The following is a 16,985-nucleotide window of genomic DNA, read 5'->3' as shown; positions in this document are numbered from 1 at the left end:
TTTTTTAAGGCTCATTAATTATTTATAATTACTTTTAATGCAACAAACTCAAAAATCTATTGTCTTGACTTTTTCGCGTTGTTGCCATGTTTTGTCATTTGCAACATGAAGTAGACAAGACTATTAATAGCCTAAGTTCCCGAAAACAGAATTAGTTGTTTGTCTCAATACAAACTATTAAAAATAACAGAAGGCAAAAAGTTATGTTTTTTTTTAAAAATAATTTTCTTGAAGGGGATTTTTTTTTTTTGGGGGGGGGAGTTGTAAAAACTGCCTCTCCCTCTCCAGTTTGTATTTCAAAACTTAATGACATTGGTGGCCACTGGCCACTTTCAAAATTTCAGAGTCTTGACCTTTACTATGAAGTTGCTTTACTTCCAAGTATAAGAAATAATTGTTTTTTTTTAATCTTCAATATGTTCTTATGCGTGTAGGATATGTATAAAAGCATATTTTTAAAAAGGATTGCAGTTTTATTAAATCAAACAGTAATCATGTTTTTTTAAAACTTTTCAATATGTATCTATGTAATGTTGCTTTTTTAATGTAAAATAATTTCGTTTTAAACTTGGTTGTAGTTTTGTTGAAAATCTAACACAAAAATTTAGAAAAGCATTTTATAAGTGCTTAGAATTTATGGAAACTTATGGTACAGAAGGAAGGTTTTGCACAGGCCACGATTTCATGCTCCTATTTTAGCCCTCAGTGCTCCTATTTTTTCCCTTAAGTGCTCCTATTTTTTGTATCTTGAGGTTGGCAACTATGATGAAGAGTTATTATTTTTTAAATGTTTTCATGCGACAAATTCAAAAAATTATTTCTTATTTTTGGGCTTTGCCGTCGTTTATCAGTTTTTTTCAACTTTTCAAAAAAGACAACAATGTTTTTGTCACCCGAACGCTTTTGTAATTCTTTTTCTAACGTGTCAGAAAAAGTTGCCGTCTCATACGATGGTCTAATTTATAGGAACTCGCGTATAACGAGCTTTTTGGCTAATACGATATTAAAATTTTACATTTCTTGCATAACACAAAGTTTAAAACACATTTAAACTAATTAACTATTTACAGCTCATTTAAAAATGAACTCGGCTCGAACAAAAACGAAACTATCTAAAATTCACAACAGAAAGGAATAATAATCTACGGAGACTTTACATGAAAATTATGCCCGTAGCTCTGGAAATAGTTTTACAATTACTGTTGGTGGCTAAATTCTGCATAAAAAGCGATCGAGCGGCAGACACAGGTCCGGATCTACAAATATTGGGCCTCTTTGCAACAAAATCTGTAGGGCTCCTCCCCAGAGGTCAGCAGGATGTTTTTGCAAGTCTTGGTGCTAGTTTTTTTTTTTTTTTTTTTTGGCCTCTGCACCCCTTGAAGGATGTGCTCCCCCCCCCCCCGAATTTTTGGTGCCCAGATCTGGGCACCAAAAATTTGGGCTCATGCCGCAGAATAGCTGTCTCAAGCAAAGCTATTTTACTCTGTATATGTAAATAGAAAAATGACATGTAATCAAAAAAAAAAAAATTTACAATTTTACTTTTTTTTTGTGGTTTCCGTCAGGTTTTCTTTTTTTTTTTTTTTTTTTTTCGAGCAGCCATTTTTGCTACTCAAATGCAATGAACCTTATAATTGATTTCAAACTATTGTCACGACACTCCCCCCTTGTATCCACCCCTTCATGTAATGCCTCCGAAAAATTGATTTCAAAAAATTATTTATTTTTCAATATGGTTTCAATGAAGTTTTTTATTTTTTCAAGCAAATTTTAAAACAGTAACGCGGTTTTGAGGGGATGACCCCCCCCCCCTCTATTTGCCACCGTTCATCTGCTTTTGGAACAAATCTCAACTTCTATACATAATTATAGTAAAATGAAAAAGCTTTCGCCTTGTTTGTCAAAATATGGCTGAACGTCGGGGAAACTTGGACCGCTCTTTTGGATTTTGGGGTGTTTTTCTAATTTTCGTTTCATATCGAGAAACACTATTTAATTGCGGGTGAAGTAGTTTTTGTTTAATTAAATAATATAAAATTGTCTTAAAAAATGTATTTAAAGTTTTATTGTTAGCTGTAAAAGGTGAGGAGATATTTTATTTCAAAGTCTGGTGATTTTTTTGGAAAAGTGACTATTTTCCCTGCTTTTCTTTATTTTCTGATGCCTGTGAAAGGATTACATATGAGTCAGTGAGAAACAAAGCGATGTAGTTGGACATTTTCAAGTTTTGAGTAAAACGCGTGTAAAGATAACATCCTATGGTACAAGGCCGTATCCAGAATTTTTTTTTTCGGGAGGGGCCCGGATTCGGACATTGCTCTAACACACACATATGTATACATATAGACACACATACACGCATAAAAATATTTAGCATAGAAAGTTTTTTGTCTTGATTTTTAATGTTTCCACTGTAGGACTCTTTTATTTTAATTTTAGTTTGTTATTATTCTTTATTTACCATGTAGTGGTAAGGATAACAGGAGAGTGTCCCTTTAAGTCAGATGTAGAACATCCATATTTTCAAGGGGTCCAGGGGTTTCTCCTCCGGGAAATGTTTTGAAAAATAGATATAAAAATCTGTATTTTGAGGCCTTATATGGGGTAATTGAGACTACAAAAGTATGGAGAAAAATAGGCAAACCAAGTCTTTTGAAAGTTAAGCATTCTTTTGTAAATCAAGATCAATCAAAATAAAAATTGCTTGCTCGACAAATCATTGACATTTAATCGACAGAGAGGAAAATCGAGAGGAGCAGGGTTCGTATGGATCATGGAAATATTGTAAAGTCATGGGGAAAAAAAATAAGCAAATTTCAAACCTGGAAATGTCATGGAAAATTGAAATTTTCATTGAAAGTCATGGAAATTAATTTCAAATCATGAAAAAATGTCCTGGACGAAGAAAAAGTAACAGTAATTGAAAGAGCATTACAAATCTTGAGTGATTTAAAAGTATAGCATATAAAAGCTATTAAAAGTGGAAAATTGAACGATCCCAAAATCAATTCGGAATTTTTAAATCTCATTGCATCCACTTCTGTCGCAGCCGCTTGCCTTTTTTGCGATGTGATTTTACTGCTTGGACATCACTTATTTTGAATTTACTGTTATTTTCAACACTTCTTATGTTTCATATTCTGTAGTAGCGAAATTTACGTTCTTAGTTTTGCCCCGCCTACTCAAAAAAAGCAATTTAATTGTATCTGAGTTCGATTCCATCATTCGTAGGAACTTTATTATTAAATTTATCAGAGTTTATCTTAATTTGTTGACGGTTTTAGAAAATAAAGATCTTTAGTCAGGGATAGAATACAGAAAAAGAGGAATTCTAATACTCGAAAACAGTAGTGCCCAGCATACGGCCTGCAAAACTAATCCATGCAACCCACTGCTACGTTCTATGTCAGGAATCAAACATGTTCTGGAATTTCATAACCTATTAATTTATGTGCATTTGAAAATGTGCAAAAAACAAAACAAGTACTTTTGAATCAGAAGATTGATTCATTACTGATTGGTTTTTTCAAAACATATCTGGTTTAGAAACATAAAAAACTAAACTATGTGGCTTTACATGAAATACACCGCCAGCTCAGTCAATTCCAGCCGAGGACTGGCTGGAATTGACTGAGCTGGCGGTGTATTTCATGTATTTCTGCCTTAGCCCTGGCAATAGGGCGGTAACTTACTGAATATGTGGCTTTACTTTAAAGAACCAAAATACTGTCAAGTTATGTGGATGATTAAAGGCACTGTTGATGCTAAAAGGCAACTTTTGGAGCAAATTTATTGAAACTTAGTGATGACTTATTTAACCTTTGCCCCATTCAATATCATTCTGCCTGTTTATAAAAAAAAAAAAAAAAATCAGACATTTAAGCATCATCATATTTGTTTCACTGCATCTTTACTTTATTTAAATTTATGATGAAGACAAATAAGAATAGTTTAGTGTACACTTATATTGTTTCCATTATGAGTAAGTGCTTCAATGCTGTGGCATTTCATGTAAACGTTTTGCTAATGCTCATTTCCAAATATTAGCAAGTTGGAGATTAAATAGTGCTTTTCTTTTTATGTAATGAGGTCATGGAATTTTTTCATCCAAATAGAGTATGAACCCTTGAGGAGAAAAGAGAAGTACATCGTCATTTGCCCATATCGGCTTTTAGTGTAGTTTATTATTGATCACTTCCCCAATATCCCAACCCCCTTTTCACCAAATACCCTACAGTATAAAAATCGTACAAAATGGTTTAAAAGAAATGGTGTAGAGATTCAGAAAATAAGAAAGAAATAGTAATATTCTGGCCATTTGGACAATTCATACTTAATTTTCTTGATAAGAGGCAAAATTGTAGAACTTTTAAAGGAAGTTTAAAAACTTAAATAATTTTCAAAGACTCTAGAACAGTTGAAATTATTTAAAGCACTTTATTTGCACTTTTAAGAAGTTGATTGCACAGTCTTACAAAATGATTATAACTTTGTAAGACACACCCGTTTTAAGTTAAACATATTTCTCAAAATAAACATTTTTTTTTTCAATCACAAGTAGTGCAGAAAATGAAATAGGGTAGAGTAAGTTATTTTTTCCTTCGTGCAATAGTATGCAGTATAAGTAAGATAAAAACAAGCAATCACAAAATACTGAATTCGGTCAAGACATGGAACATATCAGTCACAAAAATTAATCTTGAAAAATATGCTACAAAACGTGAGTTTTGCATTTTTTTTCTCAGGATGTATCAAGGAGCTGAATTTGGCACATCTTGGTAACCAGATACTAGTCTTATCGGAAACTAGGGGTCCGGTTCTTGGGGAGTCCTCGACTCGAAATCGGTGCAGAGTGGACGTTTTATGAGAGTTTTAGGGGAGAAGGCACACCTGTTGGCCCGAGCCTGAAGGGGGGGACCAATATTTTTTAAACTAGTGGTGAAAATAGGGCAAACAATATGGAGGGGTGCCCGAGAAAGTCATTTGTGACAGGCCCCAAAAGTCCTGTGCACGCCCCTAGAGGAGTCTAAATTTCAATTATGCTTTGCAGCTGCTTTTTCTGTATTTCTTTAAATTTTCACTCGTTCAATAGTTTCGAAATTAAGAATAAAAAAACTTCGTTATTTACCTTTTCTGACATTAGAAATTAAAAAAAAAAAAAAAAAACATTCTTCTGTGTTACGGTACAAAACGTTTCGGGGGGAGGGGACGTCGAGCCCCCGCTTTGCATACAGCCTCCCCCCTTAAAATTTTGCATATGGGCACCCTTGGATCTGTGTCGGAAAAAAGTAATTTTTTTTACAGTTTGAAGTAGAAAAAAAAATCTAGATTTATATTCAGGACTTATTAAGTGTTATGTTGTCCGGAAGATCGACGCCGGAGAAAAATGTAGAACTATATTTTTTCGCAAGGTTATCTACGTCGATCGGTATGTTGTGCTATTCTATTCTATTCTATTCAAGAGTCACAACTGACTTCAACTGTATTTATGTCGAGGACTGCATACTAAGTGCCTTGCCTCCATTATTTTATATACCGATAGATGGCAGCACCATCACCGAATCGAACAGTTAGTGAGAATTTTGAACTAGTCCAGGAGCTAATAGCTACCTAGTACTAGCACCCCCAGAGTTATCGTTTCACTTGGAGGACATTGAGACCACGAGCATATTTAACGTCGCCCAGTCCCCATTAATGACGACGGTGGGTCTTCGACCAGCGAGGATCGAACCCGAGGCCCTCCGGTCCCGAGTCCAATGCTTTACCGATCAGGCTACCACGGCCCTGTATGTTGTGCTACCTGGGAAAATGTCGAAAATTCACATTTTCTTCTTTGTTTCTTTTTTTTCTTTACTATTTTAAAACTATTTACTGTTACTAGGGTCTTGAAGTTATATGGCTTAGGGAAAAGGGACGAATTAAGTAAATAAAATAGTGAATGACTTTCTGCAACGTGTAACCATTGAGCTCTATATAGTATCCTGGAGAGAAGCTACAATAGTGGAAACTTGAGCTCGCTTGGCGGGAGAAGGGGTAGAGTGAAAGACTAGATTTGTAAGATTATCGCTGTTTCGCTGGCATTACGATTTTTGCTAATGCACTGTGCGATCGCTGATCTCATTGGATGCAACCAGTGGTGCAATAGCTGCGCTTTTTGGGAGGATGGCAGTTTTGTTTTTCTCTTGAAAGGAAATAATTGATGCAATTGAAACTTAAATGAAGTAGTGTTGTGTTGTGTACCGTATCCTGTTGTAAAACCATAAAGGGTGGACTTGACACTTAAGGAGTGTTTATAAACTCTCTTCGGGGGCTCCGAACGAAACCCACTCGTGTTTACAAACTCCGATCGTGGTCATTTCGGTCGCGACCAGAGCGACCGCGCTTTTTCGCCGGGCGAATTCGTCACGTGACCGGTCGAATACTGTTTTTGCACAAATAGGCCGCGAAACTACTCTTATTTACATTTTGTTGGCTGCCGCGCTTATTGAGAGCACTAGAACAAAATAGAAAAAGTGCATTTTAGTCGAAAATTCTAAATCATTTTAATTTTTTTAACTACTGACAACCTGATCCACTGAATGTTTGGCGGAATCAACTCTTTTATTTTGTCTGTTCTTTTAGAGGAACACATTTACATTGCATGTTGAAGTTAGAAATTCATTCGTACAGCGGTCCTTAAACGTAAGGATAGAAAATAAATTTAAATTTTTACACTCGAATGATGCATATGTAGGGTAGAATTTAAAGTTGAAATAATGGTAAATTTTTGTATTTAGCTTGAAACAATGATTGAAAGCTTCGTTATCATATTTAACGCATGATTGTTGGCCCTAATATGCTGTTACAGTTGATATTTTTGCAACTTTAGATCTGCATTTAAGATTCTTTTGATTTTCAGTGTGTTGGTTTTAATGAACAAAATTCAGTTTTATTTGCTTCAAGCTAAATGCAAATTTTATATGTCAACACTAATTCTTTTTAAATTCTATTCCTTGTACATATTAACAGGATATTCTGTTTCTTTTTTTCTGAACAAGAGTTTCATCAAATATCACAATATACTTCCAGTTTCAAAACTTCAACTGAAAAAGTTCTTTCTTTAAAGTAAAGCAGCTGCATTTATTTCATGTTGACAAAATATGATAGTTCTAGCTGTATTACAGAATAGTACTTTTAATTTCCATTTTTTAATTTTAAATGGTTATCTCTACTGAATATGCTCTAAATTTGCCAAAAAACACAAAAAAGGATATATCTTTAAACATCTCTACAAAGGTACTGATAGAAAAGTAGACTGCCAGCTGAATATTACTTAGTACTAATTTACATGTTAAGCTTTTGTTAACTTATGTATACAAGATAGCAAAAAACAATGAGTTCTCAATTTGTACCAGGATACGTGTAAAACATATATTGCTGATTGCACAAGTAGGATGAAAGTGGCATTTTTTGAATTTGATTACCATTTAGTGTGAATGCTCCAATGCTTTTCTAGTACACAACAGCTTCTTTGAAAATATACGGATTTTCTCATGGATGGGAACAGCACTTTTTACCAGAGCTTGAGCATCACTTTCGGTTGATCGGGCACTGTGTGTTCAACCATATTGGGGAAGGGGGTATCATTACCTGCTCTAGCTTTAATTAAAATAGACTAGACTAGCATTTTTAGAAAAAGTTGATTTTTTTGAGCAATATACCTTACTATTCACATTTAACGCATCAAAGAAGAAATTAATATTTGTGCAAAACAAAACTTTTGATGAAATTTCCAAAAAATCATATTCTGATTTTTGTTACAGCATTTAATTAGTGTAGTCCTGAAAAAAAAGGTGGGGGATAATGCTTACAGATGAATCAGTGGTATGTTCAATGAACACTGGTTTGGGAAATTAGAGAGTTGGAGAACATCATGCCCTCTTAACTACACACCTGAAATACTTGAACGGCCAGATCTAGGGGGAGCAAGCCGGAGCTTTTGTCAGAGGGTAAAAATCTACAGTATAACTTCGATTTAACGATACCTGATTTAATGATTTTCTGAATTTAAGGATACATTTCACTGGTCTGGGTTTGACTGCATTGAATGTCTATGCTCCTCGATTTAATGATATCCTTGACTTAATATCTTTTTCCAGTCCCTTGACAATTGTTAAATCGGGGTTAAACTGTATTTGTCTCATTTTTTTTAAGTCGATGTACAAACTCAAAGAAAAATGAGTGAAGGCATCAGTTGTCTGGATAAATGAAAGTTTACTGTATTACACGTTTCCGTGACATAAAAAGCATTTGAGTGTTTTAGACTAGCGCTTCTCAACCTTTTGCGACACGCAGACTGGCAAAAGCTGTTGAAAAAAGTTTTGCAGACCATTTAAATTTCTTTAAAAAATATATAAAAAAAACTTATATTTGCAGACTATATTAAAAATATGCGACACTTTTTTTTTAGGCTGTGGTTTTTCCACCATTTATGGATTTATTTTAGAAAAAAAAAACTTCCGACTCAGGGAACGATAAAACTTCGTAAAAGATTGTGTTGACAGCAAAGTTTTTTTAAAAAATTGTTGCAGAGTAATAAAAATAAATGAATAAATAAATAAAGAAAGGAAACTTAACAGGATTTTTTTTAAAAACGTGAATGAAGAAAAAGTGTTTGTGGACTGGTCATGATTTTTTCCTGCTGACCAGTACCGGTCTGCCGGACCACTGGTTGAGAATCGCTGTGCTTCACTATAAAAAATTTATTTTTAAATACGGTAAAAAAAAATTAACACGAAACTGAAGGGACTAAATTTTTTTTTTGTTTAAAAAATTGAATTAAATTACACAATACTTTGTCCGGACTAATATATCATTGCGTGTTAACCATATATCATGTTAAACTTTTTTCACTGTATATCCATAGATGCAAGTTAGGAGACGAGCCCTGGATTGAAAGTATCTTGAATATGTTCCAACATCCTACAGAACTTATTTAGCAAAAAAATCAGATATTGACAGTTGGCCCAGTTATTCTAATGGTCAAATTTTTTTTTTCATTTTGCCATTACCTGAACCACGAAGGTTCAGGTAATGGGAATGTTCAGGGTGTGGAAGGTCTACCACATAATTTAATTACCCTAGCAAAAGTTTTGTAGTCCTGCCTACATCTTCGGACATTTTCAAAAACCATATTCAGGGGCGGACTGGATCCCGTAAGAGGGCGTCAACCTTGGCCTCCAAAGGGCGCAAAAAAAAAAGGTGTAAAAAAAAATGCAACAAAAAGATGAGAAAAAGAAAGGAAAAAAAAACAATGGTACACAGGTTTACGAGTTAAAAGAAAAGAAACAGAAAAGGGAAGTCACACAGGTTCGTGAACGCAAAAAAAAAAAAAGGAAATTGCACTTAAATGTTTTTTTTTTTTAAATTGATTAAAAGAAACCTTTCTTAAAAAAAATGTTTTTAGGCTTGAGGGCACCTGGCCATATTTAAATCACTTAGATGGAGACTGAACACTAAGCACCCTTAAATATTTTTTAGTGTAATGTGCATAAAATGAAAGATACAATAAACCAAATTTTACTGTAAAACTATACCACGTTTGCATTTTTCAATATTAAATTGAAAACAAGTCATTTTGAAAGCTCTTCTCTATTTTGATTCTTTGAAACTTTACTGGTAATTAGAAATATGCATTACATAAAATGTTTAATACAAGAATATGCTTTATTTAGAACAACAAAAAACTTCTAAATTACGGTAAAATTACAGTTACCCAAATCAACCAGACCGCATTCGTATTATCAGATTTTTCCGATAGTACATTTTAATCTACTGTCGGCCCCATTTACACAAATATTGTTAGTTCCACCATATATTTGAATAAGTGGGGATTTTTAACATTGCATCTACGGCATGGTAAATATTCGGTTCCGGGATATTTTATTCATAAGCGGGGTATTCGTTTATCCGTTATGCGATTAAGCAGAGGCGACGGTATTTACTGTACGAATGTTGAAATTCAGAAAAACTATTTTTAAAGAGAAAGAGCTATTCATTGGTCAAGTAGAAAAGCTAACGCTTTTCATGATAAGTGTACTAACAAGTGCTGCAGCGGAGAGAAGGATAATAGCGTGCGCCGACAGAATAATAATTTTCCAAATTGCAGCAAGTGCAATCTCCTTTATTTTTTGCTCAAATTCTGAAAGCGATTCAGATAGTTGTTGTAGAGTCATACTGTATATGTTAATGTATGGCATAACAAGAAGAAACGCTTTGAATTTTCAAAAACCATTTTATTAGTTAAATTTTTCAATAGTACTTTTGTCATTTACTAATTATAAAACCAGACACATGTTTGCATATATATATATATATATATATACAATGGAGTCTTGAAAGTTAGAAGTTCCACTTTATTTGAAGTGTTTAATTTATATTATCAGTTATACAGTTTAGTTCCGAAAAATTGATTTTTATCAAAATCTAAAAATAAATACGTACAGACCTCGTGAGAAAAAAAAAGTTGCTTAGAGGTAATTAAAGCAAAATTTATGCTGAAATATCTGTGATAATTTTCCATGAAGACAATACTTCCTTTTCTTTGCATAAAGAAAAGAGGCTCTTCCATACATTCTCTAAAAGGGGTGCAAATTTAATCTGGAAGAATTTTCCGGATAATCCGAGTTTTCATCGATACGAGCCCCCAATTACCTTGAATTTTCGAGTTTCTACTCTGTACCCATATGGTAGTTTCCGCTTAATGAGATTACTTGGACAATAATTTTGATACCTAACTAAATTTGTAGAAAGTTTTTCAGGGATCCATCCAGTTTTTATTTTTTGGGACCCCATTTCGTGAAAAAGCTAAATATTTTTGTGAATTTTCTTTATTTTTGAAAAGTGAATCATTTTGAGTTACCAGGTTATATTTCAATTTGATAGCTATGAACGTGGCAAAATGATGCTTGTGCAACCTTTTAATTAGGTGTACGAAGGAAATTGTTAATGTCCAAGCTATAGAATCACAAAAAGTCTTTATTGCGGGTCACCACTTTTTCAATCTGTAGTGTCCCATGGTGAGGGGATTCTGAATCTTGACTTTTATTTCATGATGCAAATTTTTGTGAATGAGCTGCATTTACAATGTGAAATTTTGTGAAGTATCCACAAAGTGGACCCAATTCAGGTCTGGGTCGATCCCTGTTCTTATATTTTTTCAAACAATTATGTATGATTAGATACATATTTTGGCGAGCTCTGGGCCACAGAGAGCCAAGGAGAGCCCCTTGTCCGTTTGGTCGATGGGTGTCCCGCTTCCTATAAAACTTATAACATTTCCTGAAATGGCCTATGGTCGGCTCTGGGTGAGCAACAAAGCTTGTTCACAAATTTTGAGGTACTCCCATTGTTGAAAAAGCAACAAGAATAACTAAAAAAATATGCTGGTATCATTGTGGAACTCGACTATGGACATTTTTGCTGTCGTCATAATATGGCACTCGAGACTCGGGAGAAGTACAGCGTTTTTTTTTTTTTTGCAGAAATTTTTTAAGAGATAATTTGAATCACAGACAGTTTTAAATCTTATCAAGATTCTGGTTGAAGTTATTGTGTACTTAAATTTGTTATTTTTGATTTCAATGAAATCCTTCCAACTTGAAACAGCAAAACATGCGAGAAAAATCAAGTAATTTTGTTTGTTAATTGAGCTTTTTACCGAAACAATATTATCAATGTATCATGATTATTACATTGTGAAAGCAAATGAGATAGAACGAACATCAAAACACCATAATTGAAATAACATTGGACAATAACTATTCTTACTTACCTGTCACAATCCAAAAAAGAATAATATAGAACAAAAAAGGTCAGCAACAGAGTATGTTAGATTTTAAAGTATACTAGCACTCTCTTTTGCTGCCCATTTTGTTATCGATATTTCCATAATAAAGCTCGTTTGATGCAGTAGCGTAGTATTGACGAACTTTATATTTAAAAAAAAAAACGATGCTCCGTTGAAAACAAAATAAAGACTGAAACAAAGCGCTTTTTGAAAAAAACCTTCTTTGATTCTTACGGCTATAATGCATACTCAACAAAATTAGTAATGAGAGCTAAATATCAATCAAATTCAAATAAGAGCTAATGAATAAGCTGCTCTTGCAGCCTTGTTTTTTGTTTTTTTCCAAAGCTTCCCTGATTATAAATTGACGATTAAAGTCATCTTCTCAGAAACATTCAGAGAAAGCCACAGAATACTTAAAATTCATCCGATTGAATTTTTACATGCCTCTTCTTTAGACTAGCACGAAAACAACAATAGGATATTATTATTCCTGAATTTTAAAAGCGAACTTTCAGTTTTACAGTAGTTAACACGGACTTTCAAAATGTAAACTCCATTGCGCAAATAAGCGAAATCGACCGGAACGACCGCGCGTTTGTTTATAAACTCCTTCGATTCATTTGATGACCGTGACGTCAGAGCCGCGACCGGTCGAGATCGGAGCAACCGAAGATCAAGAGTTTATAAACGCGCCCTTATATTTTACGTGAAATATGTTACAGTAGTTAGTAGTACAAGTACTTATATTAAATTAAAAAAAAAAAAATAATCGCGACCTCGATTACCTCAACTCATTTTAAGATGAATCTCGCGGGGAAAAGCGCGCATCTTAAATTCAAATATTTTTTACAAGAAATGAGAAAGCAAGCAAAAAGAAAGATAATCACAACTACTGAGTTTTGCTAGTCGTAAAAGCAGAATCATGAGAGAAAATTGAAAATTCCTTACTAAAATCAATTACAAGTGTTTTGTTTGTTAACTCATAAGAATTGACAGTATAGATAAGAATTTTAAATGATTAAGCTTTCTACCATTGTGTGCCAATAATGAAATCGTTACCAATCGCGTATATAAAGGCTTACAATTGTTCTTAAAACTTACTTCAGAAAGGTTATTTATACCTTCAGTTCAATATGAATCAAAAGCCCCAAACGAATTCTTTTGTAAGCAGGAAAAATGTGTTCTTTCGATTACTATCAACGGGTCAGTCCGAACACATATAAAATAGAATACTTTTTTTTTTTTTTTTGAGTAATCACGAATTGCGTACTATTCTCACTTATTTCCCAAGTTTGATGTTGCTCTGATTTTTCAGATTACCATGACGATGGTTGTTTTTAGTACTTATTTAAGAGCGAAATTTTCGCCTTCATAGTTACAAATCATTACCATGACGACGGTTGTCATTAGTATTTATTTAGAGAGCGAAATTGTCGTCATCATAGTTAGAAATCGTCAGCGGATTGGTTTTATTCATATTTATTTATTTTATTTTATTTTCAGAGCCCAACTCAATCAGACTTTACATTTAAAAAAGAAGGTTTTTCTGGGTAAAATTACGTTTTTTCAGGCGAAAACACCTGTATGGATGAATTTAAACAGTAAAACTTTATCTGAATTCAAAATTTCCCGATTACTCATTTCCATCAGTTAACACTGATAAGAAATAAAAAATACATAACGTAATACGCTGTAAATAATCTTTATGATAAATGTACTGGTGGACATCGGCCATAAAATCACAATCTTAATTACTGCATCCTTATCGCTATTTTATTTTTCATGGATATGCCTTACATTATCTATTCTGGAAAATCATGAGTCATTCTTGAACGGGTGCAGATTTCTTTGCCATTTACATTCCATTTCATCTGTAGAAACATGAACTTCAACGAGTATGGTCCTATCGCAATTCGTGTTTGCGAAAAACTCAAGATGTCAAAATTCGAATGATTTTTTTTCCTCTAAATAACAGAGAACAGCACGGAAAAGGAAACGTAACTAAACTTCCAAGTGTTGCTACCCCCAAAAGTAGGATCAAGGGAAAATTTTAAATCTTTTTCAAAGCCTTTCTTGCTGAAATAAATGAGAAGTATTTTGTTTATTTTACAGAAACTGGCCGAACAGATAAAACTTTTAAATCAATGATCTTTCCCTCGTCACCAATCGCATACATGAATAAAAGCTTAGGATTAAAATGGATGATAAGGCTTATGACTGAAAAGACATCCGAAAAAAGCTTTTGTTGAATGTCTTTTCATCCATAAGCCCATTTCTTTTGCATTGATGAAGGCGTTCCTTATAACACCGAAACACGTGTCTGCAGTAATCTGCAATTTGTGCTTTCTGATGTTGTTACTTCTTACTTTACTTTTCAGCACAAAGATATTTATTTATCTTATGTCATGGTTTTGAAAAACTGTTAGATTTATCAATGTGGTATATTTTCGTGCTATAATAAGTCACCTTTTACTATGTCTGTAAAGTTAATGTAACAGTTTTAGACACAATGCAGATATTTTAGTTCGATGGGGTCAAATTATGATGACATAGTCATTTCCTTTGCATCAGGTTTGAAAGCAACCTTTTATTTAAATATTGTTCACAGACAGTAGCGTAACTAGGGGTTGGCAGGAGTGGCATATTTTTTTTTTACAAATGTATTGAGTTGAAATTTTATTCTTTCTTTCATCTTCATTTTTAGGAACAATTGGAAGTAATTTTACTATTATACATAGCATACAAGAACATGGACTTGATTGAAATTATGAGTTTCAATTCAGTCACAAACCTATTTTAGAAATATAAAAAAATATTTCACAAACAAAAATCCCCCATACGTGCAAGGGCGGACACAGAAATAATTTTTATGAGGGGCACCGAAAGGTAACCCCCTTCCCCCCGATACAATTAAAAAATAAAATAAACAATATCATGGGTTTTTTAATAATGTTTTCAAAAAGCCTTTAAGCCAATAAATCTTCTTTAAAGAGCAGAAATATTGTACAGTAAATTATTTCTAACCTGGACACTTATGGAATGGAACAAAAATATTCTGATTGGGGGGGGGGGTGCACCATAAAGGGGGATTGGATAAAACATTGTCGCCGCAAAAGCAACAGCAGGATATCGTACTATATGGATTCGCCCTCAAAATGTGTTCAGAATACGGGGGTGTTCACATTACGGAGTGTTCAAAGAGAAAGTCAATATTAATTTCTTCCAATGTGGTCGCAAAATCTTTTCTTTTCTTTTTTTTTGAAATTTTATACCTATAAACTGTTTAACCTTATATAATTTCACCATAATTGTATAAAAATACACGGTATTACTTAGAAACATTTTCATAATGATTAAACCAAGAGGATATTCATACATAATTTGTACTTTTTTCTATCAATGAAGAATGAATGAATAAACGATTTAAAATAATTAATAATAAAGTTGGGAATTTAGACATATTTTTTTTCCAACTATTTCTTTACATTGCAAAAGAAATAGTTCTCAAAAAGATGAAAATATAATGCGATACGTCACAAATCTGTAAAAAAAAAACTGGGAATTGTGTAAAAGGAAAATTGATAAGTTCTTTTTTAACGATAAAAAAAAAATCTGTGATTCAAAAATTAGTATGTACCTCATAATTATAGCTAAAAGCCAAAGTAAGAGGGTTTTTGTTTTAATGCTTTTGAAAAAAAAAATTTTTTTAAATAAATATTATGAAGACAACACAATACTTACAAAATATCTGCTGAATATTTGAGAAAGAAAACCTAAAACTTCCCTGCAGAAAAGAGATAAACATACAAAAACAATATTGTGAATGTGAAAACCCTTGTTTTCGTTTTACTTTAATTTTCGCTAGCTCATCATTATCGCGAAATATTTAAACTTTCTGTTCTATTCACATACAATTCACTAAATTTTTTATCTCGCAAAGTCACCGATACGTTCATTTTCGCAAAAATTACGACTCGTGTAACTGTTTTTACAGAAGGTAAATGGTTAATAAATTGAAATAAATCCGCATTTGTTTAAAAAGTACTGTGTTACTGTGTTAAATAATCCTACATTCTCGATGAAAAATACTAAAATTTTTAATTATACAATTAAAATTTGAATTAACAAATTATCTGTTAATTCTTACTCTTATTAAGCGAAACAAACAAAAAACGAAGGAAAAGAAAAACATATCTCCGAGCGCTCCGAGCGATGGAAGTTCCCTCCCTCTCCTTCTACGTCATCTCACGTCACCCTGAGTCTTGGCAATAATGGTTGCCGAAAAAGAGCCAAATTTTTATTCTTTTACTAAATAAAAGTAAAGAATTGTTTTGTTTAGTGATGTATATATTCATCAGACCGACAACGTGATGTAGTTAAAAACCGGTCATTTGATAACAAAAAGCAAATGGGTTATTTTTAAATATTTTTTAAAGCTTGCGAACTTCCTCGTAGACTCCAATGCTAAGACCATCTACTAAGCCTAACGAGGGGAACATTGGCGAGATTCAAAGGTTACACTCTACCCCAATGCGATTCGACCCCATCCGCTCTCCAGGGTTACTATACAGCTCAATGCGTGTAACTCATTTATAAGTGTCGAAGAGGAGAACCCTGAAAATTAAATCTCTCGCTGTTATTTGCTCCTTGCGCCTAATGTAGGGCCGCAGTTGCTTTCATGACCTTCATTCAATTCAAGGTTAATCTTATTAAAAGGACATGCTCAGCGCTCAGCTCATACGTTGGTCTTGCGATAATAATTGATCGATTATCCTACAGCTCTTGCTAATTTTATCTATTAAAAATAGCGCGAAAAAGGAATTGCTTTAATATAGCTATTCATAATCGGGAGACTGTCCTTCTTACTTGAATTGAAAAAACAATAATTTGAAAAAAAAAAAAAAATGTCAGGTTATTTATTTTGTTCAATTATTATGGCACGAGAAAATTTACTTCACACTTTAAAATTAGTGCGTGAGATAGAGCACAGATCATTAAACGGTAATTTTAAGCTTTACTTTCTGTTATGATAGGTAGATGTATAGCACAATAAAGCAATAAATTCCATTCTGTCTTATGATAGCCGAGGTAAAAGTACCCGTGCATTCTTAATTCTGGGGTTGGAACTTTATTCAGCTTTCAGATTTCCGTGAAG

This window comes from Uloborus diversus, chromosome 5 (genome assembly GCF_026930045.1).
Source record: "Uloborus diversus isolate 005 chromosome 5, Udiv.v.3.1, whole genome shotgun sequence".
Taxonomy (NCBI): domain Eukaryota; kingdom Metazoa; phylum Arthropoda; class Arachnida; order Araneae; family Uloboridae; genus Uloborus; species Uloborus diversus.
The sequence above is the reverse complement of the archived record's forward strand: the minus strand, read 5'-3'. Positions refer to the sequence as shown.